This window comes from Thalia democratica, chromosome 4, assembly GCF_965202585.1.
Source record: "Thalia democratica chromosome 4, ktThaDemo2.hap1.1, whole genome shotgun sequence".
Classification (NCBI taxonomy): domain Eukaryota; kingdom Metazoa; phylum Chordata; class Thaliacea; order Salpida; family Salpidae; genus Thalia; species Thalia democratica.
The window spans coordinates 51,250,830-51,264,294 of NC_139168.1; the positions used below are offsets into that span (position 1 = coordinate 51,250,830).

The 13,465-nt window shown below is 25.0% G+C and overlaps 1 long non-coding RNA gene across 1 annotated transcript; it reads left to right on the top strand.

Annotated features, from left to right (window-relative positions):
- The first annotated feature begins 5,348 nt into the window (after positions 1-5,348).
- On the top strand, positions 5,349-9,606 carry LOC145835069 (uncharacterized). The gene is made up of 3 exons (XR_014369817.1): positions 5,349-5,439; positions 8,069-8,211; positions 9,443-9,606. It is a non-coding gene; the product is annotated as an uncharacterized LOC145835069 (long non-coding RNA).
- The last annotated feature ends 3,859 nt before the right edge of the window (positions 9,607-13,465 follow it).

Sequence of the window (13,465 nt, forward strand, 5' to 3'; positions counted from 1 at the left end):
ATTTATTTAAACATAACTTTTTTGTATACATTAATTTTCTAACTAACATAACTGTATACACGGTTTAAAATGTTAATGTTACTAATCTAATAAACTTAATCAAAAACAAAAAATAGCTAATAGGTTCTAATTATTTTATGAAAACTTCAACATAGTCTCTTACTATATTATTAATACTCCAACATAGTCTGAACATAGTCTGGGTTGGCAACGTAGGGTCCGCTTGTTATATAAGGCCAACCAACAGACACCTCTAGTTTTTTTCAGCTTTAAAACAAGTGTACATATCAGAAAAAAATAAGTTTTTTAGTAACAAATAATTTTAAATTAACTCTTAGTTAGACTTTTAGTAGACATAAGTTTTCGTTTAGATTTATTATTTTCAAATTTACTCTAAATATTTTTTACTTCGCTTATTAGTATTTTTTTTTAATTACGTGGCCAACTTTGAATTTTTTGAACAAGTTCGATCCGCAAAATTTAGTTTATGTTTAGCCCGCCGACTATAATAATAGCCAATTCCTAATCTAAACTCTATTTTGTAGGTTTTTCAAAGGTTTCAATTTTATGCAAAATTTACACAAATAATTCTGTGTTCGAACAGTATAGATTATAATCAAGTTCAATAACTAAGTTATTGAATGTTAATAATTAACCACTATCTGATTATTTTTTATATCAATTAAAATAGTCTTTTTCACGGAAGTTTACTTTTGCACGGGTTGATTATTATTTTTATTTTTATTTTACATTACTGTTACTCCTAACCCTTATCCTTGATCGGTGATTTCAAATTTCTTTCTATCATTTGTTTTGTAGTTTTTTTTTTCTTTTTTTTACAATCACTGTAACCTCAAACCCTTACTCTTAGTCAGTATTTTTTTCTTAGTAATATATTTTTCTTTTTTTATTTGTTTATTATTATACTGTTTTTTTTTTACTATCACTGTTACCCCTAACCTTACTTTACCTTTGGTCGGTAGTTTTACTTAATTTTCTTTTTCTTTTACTCAGTGCGAAATTGTCAATCATGCAAAAGTGTGTTCGTGCAAAACTGACCAATCTCCCCAAATATGATTCCCACATATCATGGTACCGCTAAAAACTATTAAAAATGGTGCGTTATAAAATTAGTTTTGTTTTTTACCTAAACAGTTTTACATCTTGTATCTTCTACATCAGGGGTCGGTAACACGTGGTCCGCGGGCCACATGCGGCCCTCGAAGAATAAATCTGCGGCCCGCAAAAGGTAATTCTGTGGCCAGCGAGCATGTTGATCTGGCACACTAAAAATTTGATTGTAAGTTGTTTTTTTTGGTTAAAGTTAAATTTTTTAAATTATTGCATATTTTGTCCCTTATATAAAATATTTTAGTATGTTTACAGCTTAAGCTTAAAAAGCTAAAAAGACAGATTGTACAATAATGAGTTTTTCTTCACAGAAGAAACATTAGGGTCTTTTCTGCTTCTATTGATCTAAAATTTCTGTTAAAATACTTTTCATATTGCTTGGGCTATTCTTGGATTTTGTAAGTTATTAAATAAGTACTTGTTGAATAAATTTTATAAATGCATATTTTAGTAGTTTCCAATGTTATCTTAACCTTCAACGTTATTTAAATAAAAAGGTACTTCTCTAATCACACTAAGTTTTTTTTTGAATATTGATCTAGCTTAAAACTTTTATGCTGCAAATCTAAAGCTAGTTAAGATAATAACCACAAAATTTAACAATTTTTTTTTTTTAATGTGCTAGCCAAGTAGTTAAGTAATTATATGTAATCACAATAATAGTAACGGTAATAGTACTTATTTTATTAGTATTATTCATTTTAGTTAGCCTTTATGAACTTTAATTTTAAAGTGCTCAAGTTAGATTACTTACGTTAAATTTCTTGTCTCAAAATATGGCCCTGTTTGAAAAATAAACAGCTTTTTGAAAATTTTAAACATTAATTGTTGAAGTTGGCCTAATTTTATAATACAAGTGAATTAAAAATTTTTTAAATTACTTTTTCAACTTGAAAGACTTAAGTTTTATCAAGTTATTAAACATTAGTTAAGGAGTATATCTAAGTTATAAAATTAGATTGATAAGGACAATTGGAAAAAAATACCTAAAATTGTAATCTAAGCTCGTTTGTTTCGTGCTAGTAGGTGATATTTAAGTAGTTAAATAACTAAGTATGGTATTAATAATTAATTAGACAGGTAGTGAGTTCATTAAGACAAAAATTGCAATTTTATCTCTTAATAATAAGCCCTATATGCATATATAACTTAGACTTAAGTATTAGACTGATTTAAACTAAATGATTTTAAATGTCAGACTAAAACTAAAACTGCGGCCCCCGAACATGTTTTAAATTCAAAATTTGGCCCCCAAGTACCACCAGCCTGCCGACCCCTGTTCTACATAAATGTGCTACATACCTATTTTTTCAAAGTATGTATATGTAACTTACTAGATAGAAGTAGGCTTATTCATTTGTCTTGATCAAAGTTTTTGTTTTTTTTATTTTTTAATAGGTTGACTGTGCACATTTTTACATCTTTCTAGTAAAAAAAAACAATTTATATAGATTATATTTATATAGAATATCTATGTTAAAAAAAAAATTTGAATATTGATTTTTTAAATTAAAGTTGTATAAGCAAGTACACAAGTATTTATTGCTTTAAAATTTAGCATGAGGATAGTTGAACTTTTTTAAATTATATGAAACGTAATTTTTTTTAAATAATAGATCTTTTATAAAGAAAATAGATGTCACTCAGGCATTAAGCTTTAACTTGAAATTTATTAATATTTGATTAATAGTTTTAGTATTTATTGGGGTTTAAACTTTAGTTTTTGAGAAAATTACAAGATTTTAAAAATCATAAAGACTAACTATAATTATTTAATAATAAACACAACTTAATTCAAGTCAAATTCAAAGTATTCACTAAATCAAAACCAATTAAATAAACTAAAGGCAAGAAGATCTTAGAACGTAATAAAAACGGTTTAACTTAAGTTTTGATTTCTACTTAATTTTGTAAGAGGATTTTATCCTTCGACTGCAAGTTACGGTCAATTCTGATTTTTTTTTATGCAATTTTTTTCAAACTGTAATATATCATAAGCGCTTCTTTTTAGCATAGTCTGGAAGTTTAAATTCTAGATTTGACTTTTGATTTTATCGATAAATTCTATCGGCCTAATCATATCTTTTTTGCTATTGGTTAGTTTGTAAGTGTGCTTTAAAGTTCAGTTGCTTGTACCCATTGTAAGTAGAGTTTATGGTTTTGAGTTGGTAGTAGTTTTGTGAGTTGATAACGTTTTTATAATTTGATTGCGCTAAATCCTATGTAAGTTTTGGTTTTCATATCTGTTTTTATTTTGGCTTCGTAAATGACATTTTCTTCATGCAATTACTCTCCTTTTAAGGGCGTGTTTCTTTATTCCTACAGTTGCAGAACGAATCAAACTTTATCTTTTTGTTTGTTTGTTGCTATTAGTCTTTCGTATAGAATTTTAATTATGCTTGCATTGTTTGGCATATAATTTTATATTAGTTTTATGTTATTTTATTTACTCTTTTCTCCAAAGTTCTTTTTATTTTGTTTAAAAATAATATTCTTTCCACATTAGTGCTCAAGGATTTGCAGGTAGGAAGATTGAACTAAAATTGCTTTCTTTTCCTTTCGTTGCTTATTTTTTTAGTTCTTGTTTCATAGCTCATTTTGTTTTTTATTCTAATTTATGCATTAATTTTAGTGCATCTTCGAAATTTTCTATCTTGTACTTTTAAAAAACTCACAACTGCTAGAGATTTTGCAAACTTACACTTAATTTTTCTTGTATAGTAACATGCATCTTGAGCACACACTTGAACACAATGCAAAAATGCGTACCTAACCGGCAGTGCGTACTCATTAAATCATTGCTTCTGTTTACCTACATTACATTTTAAAGAAAATCAAGAAGCAAACCAAGAAGATAGGATAAAAGTACATCAAGTGAGGATAAATTAATAGATGTTGGTGGTAATAGCCAAAGTTTACACTAAGTCCATCATTCTAGAAAGAGAACTTTCTTCAGGAGAAATGCGAGTAGCTGTTGGTTACAAAACTATGGAAAGCTTTGAAACTTTCAAAAGTTTTAAAAAGATTTTGCGAATAATAAATAGTGTTTACTAGACCTAAACGACAAGCTACACTACAAATATGTTTTTAAGAGCATATAGTTCTAAATAAATCTTAATTACACTGTTTAATATTTTCGTTTATCTAAACTTTAAAATTGGTTAATCAAATAACTGTTATTCCTACGTTTTGTTCATGGGGTGATGTTTTTCTATAAATAATTTCAATAACTTCTTTTTTTTATATCAAATTAATAAAAAACATTTTGAACATACCGTTTTTTTTACTAAAAAAAGCTTACTTGACCAAAACTGCGTACTTATGAAATGCGTACTCAAGCAGTAGGTTACTGTAATCTGTTTTAACATTGTTGGGATAAATAGGCATTTAATTTATGTAGTTTACATTTTTAGGTTGCATATATAGATTTTATGAACTACCTTTCAAGTTGAAGCTTAAGTCTAAGAAAACATTTGGGGTTAAACATAACTTTTATTCCTACTAACTGATATAAATTATAAAACACAAATAAGTAAACTGTTCAACAAATTATTGTTTGTTCGATTCTTCATTTGCTAGATAGTTAAAGCTTTATATAGCAAAAAAACTACTCCTTTTCAAAGAAAAGCTTTTAGCCTAAGTTTATTGGTTTGTAAAAAAAAGATTTTGTTTACGTAAAACTTTAATTAACAGTTGTATGTAATTTTATACTTACTGAACTTCGTGAAACAACTTTAAGTAATGAACAAGACCTAATGAATAAAAAAGGGTTAAACAAAAGGCGCGTTTTACACGGTTCTAGTAGGTTACGAAGAAGTCAAGAAGTTGAGTAGGAAATTGTAGACTTGCATAGAGCACAATATTGTTACGAATGGCTGTTTTGCACGATAAGCGAAAAACTGTTAGCCCAATATCCTAAATTTTTAACATTTATCTCAGTATTTGCGTTTTTAACCTCTAAACATTATCTTTTCTTAAAATTTATTTACTGTTTACAACTAAATTCTTAAATCAAAAACCTAGTATAGACATTTAGTACATATTAACGTTTTATGGCGTTTTAATAAGGTCCTAAACTTTTAGTATAAAACACTTTAACTCAAAACTAGTTTGTTCTATTTAACTAATAATAGTAATAATAACAGTATAAAATATTTTCTACTAGTCGATGTTACCAATTTATTAAATAATTGATAATTATTTTGTCTAACAAAATTTAAGGTTAATTTTTAAAAAGTTTTGAAATAGAAAGTTAGATGTGGTTACTTATAAAACTGCTGGCTATAACTTCATTAGCTGTTACAAATGGTATGTTTGATATTTTAAATGTTAAATAAATTTAAAAATCTAAACTTTTGACATTTTAATAACTTTAAATGGAAATTTAAAAAAAGTTTTAATGCTTTTGTTAGAATTGTTTTCATATTTAAAAAATAATTATTTAGCTTATACAAAATTGCATAAATGTTTTACTATGAATAAAATAGTATTTTACACATAAAATAGTTAATTTTTTTTAGGTTATAGAATGAATTAATAGAATTAAAAGTATAAATTAAGATATAAATTCTAGGTACCAAAATCTGTTTGGTTTGTTTGTATTAACGAGGTTTTAGTTTTAACCTTTGCATTCTAATTTAAATAATCTGATAAAAACATTTTAAGCTAAAAAAAAAAGTTTAAAACAGTATACGAAAATATGCTTATTTTACACTCGCTTTTCGAGGTGTCATTTTAGTTTACCTTGCTTATATTACTTATTTTTTGTATTGCTTTACATTACTAAATATAAAGTGTTTTTATCTTAAGTTGATACAACTAATACAAATTTTCAAAATAGTTATTATTATTTTTTTTAAATAACAACAGCAATTGGAAGGTACTCAATTTATTAAACAATAACAAAGTCTTTCTGTAATATAACTAGCACAGTTCTACAGAGTTCTGAAAATATATAACTACCTCGATATATATAGAATAGAATTATAAATAATAGAAATAATTGTTTTTGTAGTAAAAGTAAAAATAATTTTAAAATTAAGCTAATAGAAATTTTCTCAACATAAAAATTTAAAGAGCTTCAAATAAACAATTTACTAGTAATTTAAGTTTACTACGAAACTACAGTTTTACAGTGGTAACACTGCCAGTGATCATCAGTTACAATAAACTTGTAAAATCACTGCATATGGCTATATTTATTATAATAATAAATACAAAAAATTTTACACCATACGCATGAGTTAAAAAAAATATTTACAAATAAATAAACTTAAAAAATTACTTATATACAGAATAAATTTACAATAAATAATTAATAAAGATCTAAAATAGTATTGTATAAGTTTATAAATTAGAATACAAAACAATTTATTTTTGTAGCTGACTATAACAAGGTTTACACGTTTAAATCAAGTAGTTTTATAAAGCAGTTGGAAGAATTTATAAAACAAAGGTGTTTATATAGTGATAATTTATAAACTATTAATAACGCCTCTGTATTATTGTACCTACTTTATGTTATAATGTAAACCATCGTTTATACCATTCAGTTCTATAAACATTATTATAGTGATTTTTTAGGCACTTAAAATAAAATAAACAGCTTTTTTTATTCGTTAAATGTGGAGGAAAAGAATAAAGTGCATGAATTAGTTTAAGCCTGCAGTAAAAAACTTTCGGCTATTTTTTTATGCAAAAAAAAAGCACAGTTTTTCGGTGATTTGACTAAAAGTTTTAATTTAAGTTGAAAGATAAAACATTATAAATAGATATAAAGATGGGTTAGTCAAAGGTTAAATAGAAATAACTAAGTATTTAATGAGGGTTCTAAAATAAATAAATGTGTGTAAAATACATTTATGACTGTTTGTGAAAAATTATAAAAAAAGATAAACAACGGAATGGTATTAAGTAAAGAAGAAACGCTGATTGATTTTTCAACTTATCTTGTCTTTTATTAAGTAGGTGTTTTTTATATTTTTCTGCTCCTGTCATACGCTCAAGGTTACATATTTAACAAATACTTATTTCAGCCACAAACAATACTTTTGGCATTATGAAGGATACTTCACCAATTTCTAGTTCAGTACCATACCTGTTTAAATACTGCAAGAAAAATTCGATAATCTACTAATATTATTTTTGTTAACATGATTAAAATTTGTATTCAGTATATTATTTATCTTTAAAACGTACTTCCGTCAACCTAACGTAAATCTGTTATTACCATTTACTTTATACATATATGTTTTCTACTTACATTGTAACGGGTAATTTCTATATTAGACTTAATTATAAACATTAGTTTCATAATGTTTTCTGTTTAGCAAGTTATTAAAAACTTACAACATTTTACTCCTGCAGTAGTCTATAATAATCTTCAGTTGTTAATTCAATCTCAAAAACTTATATGAACATAAGTTTAATTTTTTTTGTTAAACAAATAAAAAGTATATAAGTTTTATTACTATAACTATTTTAACAATTCTTTTTTTGTTTATACTCGTTTTTGTATTTATACATATGAATAAAACTAAAGATTGTATTATAGATACGTTAAAAGGTATCTGTAGTGTGCGACTCGATAACCAAAAGGTTCTTCGTGCACCAGGTCCAAAGATTAAATATTTTGAGCGTTATTTTTTGTTGTTCAATATACTATAGATATAATTTTGTTCATATATAAATATGTAGTTTTAAAATCATGTTTTATATGAATACTTTGTTATAAAAACTATTAACTAGGACAACCTTTTTTATTTATTATACTAAGTTCAATACTCAAATTACGTGGGTTAAAGAGCTGTGGTAATAATAGTACAGAAAAACGTCTTTAGTTTTCAACAACTCGAGAGCTTTTAAGATATTTGGTATAACCTATGTATTCATAAACTTTTACTTTTAAAAACCTAAGCTAAAAATTAGTTTTTTTCAGGAAACGAAATACGAGCAAAAGAAGGTCAAAATGCTACATTTCCATGTGCAGATTTTAATTCGTCAAACAATTTTATAGAGTTTATCTTTATTAAATTCCAAAGAAATAACAATCTTGAGCATGTGACTTTTATACATAAATCAGTTAGTTTTAATATAAATTTTGTTCATTTTTTTTCAATTTTTTCATTTTTACTTTTTTGTATTAAGTTATTCTATGTAATATAAAAGCATTAAATATGGGTACAAAATATCCATTCATAAATACATGTCTACATTTAAACTTACTGTTTATCTAAAAATAACTAGCTAAAAAAAGTTGTAATTATTAAAATAACAAAACTACTAATAAGGAGGATTATACCTTTTTATTCCATAAATCAACGCTTCCAAAGATTTTTCATAATTTTTTTTTTTAAATCGCCCCACTAAAAAATTTTTCCAAAAGTCTACTGTGCGAACTCTTTTTTGCAATTAATTGTGAATTGGTGCACACTAATAAGCGCTGCGTCAAACCACTGTTAACACTCATGGAAAACGCTATTCTAAACGACTATGTTTTGGATATTCTAAAGTAAACTTATACTAATCCATTTCAAAACGTTCTCAAAAAATTTTAACTCTTACAATTATTTTGTTAATAATTGCGTGTCAGACGTAAAAGTATGATTTAAATAAAACCTATTATTTACTAGTAAAAACTTAAGTATAAATCAATAACTATTAAGTATTTTCGTCGGTACTTTGTATGTGTCAATTACAGAAAATAAGTAATTATAACCGTACATTAGGGTGCATATGTTGCCCCGACCCTCGAGTTTATGAATAACAACTTTTCCAGCATTAGGAATTACATAAAAAAGCAACAAATAAATAAACTAGCTTCGTAGATTTTTCTACCATTGCACTTTTAACATTTTTCTGTAAACAAACCGTATGTAAGATGTATGGGAACTTGAAAATTCTACCTAAAATTGTTTTGTTGGAAAATTTTCTCTATGTAGCAATTATCACAAAAACACATTCTACGCGTTTTATAACGATTTGAAAATAATTTCATAAATAATTTTTTTGATTTTATGTAACTTTGATCATTTTTCATTAGTTTTAAGTTTTTTGGAGATATTAAAGAAGTGCCTCAATGAAAATTTTCTTAAATCGTTTACTTAAAACGCGTAGAATACGTTTTGAGCTGTTAAAATTTTTTAGTTGAACTCGTAACAAAATTTAATTACCATCAAAATACTCTTAAAAGTATAAAATTTAAGTTTAATAAGAAAATAGTAAAAATGCAGACTTTACTTAAATATTTTCATTATTCAAAACTTATTTTGATTATTTATAAACGTTAGTTTATGTTTTTAAACTGTTTTAGAACTTTGACCGTGAAGATATACTAGCAGAAGATCCATTTTCTGATAGATTAAAACTATCTAAAACGGGTTTAATTACCATAAATAATACAACTGTTTCTGACAGCGGTTTATTCATATGTGAATCATTTACTTCAACATTTGAAATTTTTCAGTCAAACTCAAACCGTGTACTAATTATTCGTAAGTTACTTTCTAAATTACAATATTATAATATTTTTCTCGAGAATATAATAACTACAAAACTTTATTCTTCTTCTCCTTTTATAAAACTTTTATTTTGATGTCTTCTATAAAACCAATTCTATTTTGATAGAAAAAACTAAACTTCTAAATTTAAAACAAAATTTAAAAAAAATAATATTCAAAACAATAAAAAAAGTTTTTTTATCTATTATAATCTAAAATTTTTAACTTATCGATAATACTTTTTAAAACTTGTAAATATTTTAAAGTAAACTTTTAAATTGTAAAGCTAAAATAAAACGATTTATCTATACACTAATGGTTATTACCAATTGGAATGTTTTTATTAAAAAACAAAATAATCTTTTTGTTTATTTTTACCTGACTTCTTTAACAAATATCGAAACCTACACTAAAAACTAAATATAGACAACAATTTACAAATATAAATGTAAGGAAGTTTAAGCTTAAAAATTGTTGCTTTTTAATTTAAAAAATTTATCATAAAAATTATACTTCAATGTTTCAAACTATAATACAATTAACAGCTGTCAATGAAGATTTGGGAACAGGCAACAATAGTAGAGTTATTGGAGCATCTGTTTCTGTTTTATTGTTTTTTATTTTTTTTTTACTTATTTTCCATAAAAGAAAAAGTTTCTTTGAAGGAGCTCGTAAAAGTATAAGAAATACATATCGAGGCATGAAAGTAGAAAAACTTTCTTTTAAGAGAAAAACTAACGTTGTCGCTGTAAATGCTTAGAATTCATACTTTTCTTGTTGGTTTATATAGTTTTTTGGACTTGATTTATATTTCTGAATAAAATTTTTCCGTAAAAAAAAACAACTGCTGTTTAAAATCTATAACATTAGTTACAAAAATAGTAAACATAAAAATTAAGTGTTTTTTTGGAAAATAAATAAAAAGTTCGGGTAGATGATAAATATGCACGAAGGGACACTTCTGCACGGGTTGAAAAACTTATTATTGTTTTGTCGTCTTTTTTTTACTATTACGCCTTATCCTTGGTTGGTAACTTTCTTTTTCTTCTACTTACTTTAAAAATTATAAAAAACAACCAAAAATTAATTAAGTGTAGTTAATTTTAATTAAATTTTCCACTTATTTCTATTTTTTTATAACCATCTATTTTACCTCTAACCCTTGATCGATAACTTATTTTCTTTAAATTGATTCTTTTTTTTTTTCATTTCTTTTTTTTGCTTTCATTATTATTTTGTTTTACCAATCACTATTACCCCTAACCTTTACTATTAGTCGGTATTTTTTTTTGTAATTTTTTACTATCGTGCAAAATTTACCTTTTGTGCAAAAATAACCCCTCGTGCAAAAGTTTCTTCGGGAAATTTTGTCCCGTCCTCTTTTTTCATCTAACATTAGCTAGTAACTGTAAATTTAGCTTATAAGCAGATATAGTTAAAAATTTTACTTTTCACTTTTTAAACCTGCATAGAAGAAGTTATGTATTTTTTACTTAATACACTGAGTTTAAAATACTGCGATTTAAATAAACTCTTGCTACCGTCTACCAATAACATTTGAACTTATCTTATAGTTAAGGTATCGCTGTTTAGATATACTAGGTATATGTTATTTTAAGAATATTATTAAAATACACTTTTTTATATAGATACATCAGCTTAAAGTAGCTATAAATGCCTTAGGATTTTTTATTAATACTTTATAATTTAAATACCTAAATAAAGTTTTTAAAATATACAAGTTGGATTAAGTTGTTAAGTGTATTTACCAAGCTTTATATAATTTGTTTTTTATTTTTCTAACTAGGTACTTTAAAACTTTTATTTTTCTAGTTTTATTTATAAAGAATTGTAAATATTTCTTATCAAAATACTTAATGCACTTCGTACAATACTTAAAATTATCAATAAAAAACTACGCATACTAGATGTGAAAATATTAAAATGTTCATATACATTTTAAAGAATAAGTTAATTTTAAAACAAGTAAAACAAAAGTGTTATATATATCGAAATGAATTATTAAAACTTAAATAACTATTTTTTTACAACTAAATAAATTTCAAAACTATGAATATTATTATCAAATATAAAAATGCCATCATTGTTTAAAAACTTATTATTGCAAAATTGGTACGCTAAACCGTTGAACTATTTTAGAAATTTAAAATAAATTGTATATTGAGTACTTAAGTTTGTTTTTGTGACAAGATACACTTAATATTTTATTTTATAATTAAGTCATCAGTATAGTCTATGTTTTTTAGCTTCTTATATAAATAAAGAAGGGCAAATTAAATACATAAATTGCATATCTTTATTTAAATAAGCTCTTTATACTTCAGTAAACTGAGCAATCTGTTTTAGTTGAGACAAATAACTATATAGCTTCTTATACATAAACTCTATTAAATTAAGACTATAACTTTATAGATATCTAAAGCAACTAAGTTGTTTTTGTTTCATTAAAAATAAAAAAAAATGTATTAACTTGAAAAAAAAGTTTTAAATTACATATAAAAAGCTTTTTTGATTGACTTTAAAATAAATTATATATCGATTTTTAGAAAAAAAATTCTACATACATTTAACAAATAGTAAAATTTATTTTAGTACAACATTGGTTGTATGCTAAGATGAAACATTTCTATAGGGTTACATGACAATTCAAATTCCGACAATTCAAATTCTAAAAAAATACTTATGAGATCATATTTCAATAAGTAAAAAATATTTTTAAAAACTAGAAAACAATTATGTAGGGCTTATTAATTTAATTTTTTCTTATTTGCAAAGTTTTAAATATCTTCAAAAAAATTTAAAAGCTATCTAAAATAATTATATTTAAAACTTATTTTACATATAATTTTTATAAAATATCTATACCTCAAAAGTTAATTATAACTTTTATATTCTATAAAAACTAAATTGTAGTTTATACTTTTAAGTTTTAATACAAGAACCAATTTTTACTTTTGTAAAAAAGACAGGACCCCCCCCCCCCCCCTTTGCACTTAAAGTAAAACGTCAAAAAATTTTCTAAAACTATTTCAAACGTAATACCTATGCTAACAAAGAAACATGAATTAGTAGTTTTAAATAAAGCCTAATAAGGTTGTAAAAACGCAATAATATACGAACTGAGGGATATTTTTTTAACTGCAATAAAAAATTGAAAATGTTTTAAAATCAAGTATAACCCAAATTACTACATCACTAAACTAGCTTAATCTAAAAAAAATTCAAACTTAACATAATACAAACAATATTAGTCGAATCAAGGTGCACTTTATTTTATAAACTATCTATTCTTGTAGTAGTTAAATGCTAGTTTAACGATTTTTTGTACTCCCGGCCTGGTGTGGGGTAGTACATATTTGTTAATAGTGTTATTGTTTGATCAGAAACCACGCAGCATCCAATATTTTTCTGCATAGCCAATAATGTCATGGTGGGCCATGCTTTCTTGAAAATACAAAAATTGCTCCTTTATACCATCAATACCAAACTTTGATGACTTGAGCCACCAAAGCTTCTCATCCCCAAAGCTAGTTGACTCAAAATATAAGCCCCGCACATCCTTATATTCATGTTAGTCTCAGGGTGTTAAAGCTATTTTCCTTGGGCTTGCTGAATAATGTGGTATTTTCCTGCAGTACAAGGGTTTTTTACAGCTATGGGCAGATTTTGTCCCATAGCAAACCTTCTTTTTTTTTTGACAGCTTCTGTCCTCAATCTTATCTACCTGAGTAATCTGCGTTGTTAACTTTTTGTACTTCACCTCAGCAGCTGTAATTCGTCTTCTAAAGCTCTGACTGTTATTTTTTTTTCCAATT